This window comes from Heterocephalus glaber, unplaced genomic scaffold (assembly GCF_053883595.1).
Source record: "Heterocephalus glaber isolate CG9 unplaced genomic scaffold, H.glaber_assembly_v1.0 deba00001004, whole genome shotgun sequence".
Taxonomy (NCBI): domain Eukaryota; kingdom Metazoa; phylum Chordata; class Mammalia; order Rodentia; family Bathyergidae; genus Heterocephalus; species Heterocephalus glaber.
In genome coordinates, this window is record NW_028258179.1 from 9,136,082 (window position 1) to 9,137,394 (window position 1,313).

General features: G+C 57.1%; 1 pseudogene; it reads left to right on the forward strand.

Annotated features, from left to right (window-relative positions):
- The first annotated feature begins 225 nt into the window (after window positions 1-225).
- On the forward strand, window positions 226-972 carry LOC101699451 (tubulin beta chain pseudogene; annotated as a pseudogene).
- Window positions 973-1,313: the final 341 nt, after the last annotated feature.

The following is a 1,313-nucleotide window of genomic DNA, read 5'->3' on the forward strand; positions in this document are numbered from 1 at the left end:
CTTGCCATCAAGGAGCCCAGCACTTCCAGGCTCCAGGACAGGCTCTTGGTAGACCAGGGACCTTCTCTCCCTGGGGACCCCATCTATGAGCAGAGAGGAAGCCAAGCCCAAGGGTAACCGTCCCAGGGCCTGGCCTGCCTGGTCATCTCTGAGATGCAGACCCTCGGGCAATGAAATTAAAGAGCACTCCCTGGGGCTGGCCTCCATGGTGAGCTTCCTGCCAGCATGGGGGAGGGAATGACCTGGCTCCCTGTCATACCTGCCCCTAAGTCCCAGCAGAGATTGGCCTGCCTGCCTAAATCCCAGGCTCCAGGCAAATCCAGGGCAGGCAAATCCAGGGTCACTACCTGCCTGCGCTTCCCTGGCCAGCTCAATGCTGACCTGTGGAAGCTGGCTGTGAACATGGTGCCCTTCCCCCACCTGCACTTCTTCATGCCTGGCTTTGCCCCCTTGATCAGCTGGGGCAGCCAGCAGTACCGCGCCTTGATGGTGCCTGAGCTCACCCAACAGATGTTTGACACCAAGAACATGATGGCTGCCTGTGACCCCCGCCACAGTCGCTACCTGACAGTGGCTGTGGTGTTCAGGGGCCGCATGTCCATGAAGGAGGTGGATGAACAGATGCTTAATGTCCAGAACAAGAACAGCAGCTATTTTGTCGAGTGGATCCCCAACAACATGAAGACAGCTATCTGTGACATCCCACCCCGGGGGCTAAAAATGTCTGCCACTTTCATGGCCAACAGCACAGCCATCCAGGAGCTGTTCAAGCGCATCTTGGAACAGTTCACAGCCATGTTCCGGCGCAAGGCCTTCCTGCACTGGTACACAGGCAAGGGCATGGATGAGATGGAGTTCACCCAGGCCGAGAGCAACATGAACGACCTGGTGTCCAAGTACCAGCAGTACCAGGACGCCAGGGCCGAGGAGGAGGGCAAGTTTGAGGTGGAGGCTGAGGAGGAGGTGGCTTAGAGCTGTCTGTTAGCTGGTAAAGCGTGGAAGCGGTGTGAACTCTATTCATCCACAGTCTGCTCTGATAGCCCTGTCTCACTGTGTGCACTGCTGTCCTTGTCTTGACATCACATGCTGTACAGGCACCACCATTAAAGCATTTTCATAGTGAAAAAAAAAAAAAAAATCCAGGGCAGGAAGCAAGAAGGGACCCTCTGCTGCCCTCTGGAGTCTGCAAAGGAGAAAGCCATCCCCCAGCAGGGGAACAGGAAGAGAAAACAGAGGGGCAGGCCAGAACCTTAGGGAGCCAGGCAGTAGGGGCAGGAGGCACACTGGGGAGCCCGGGGGCGCTGGGGAGGCAG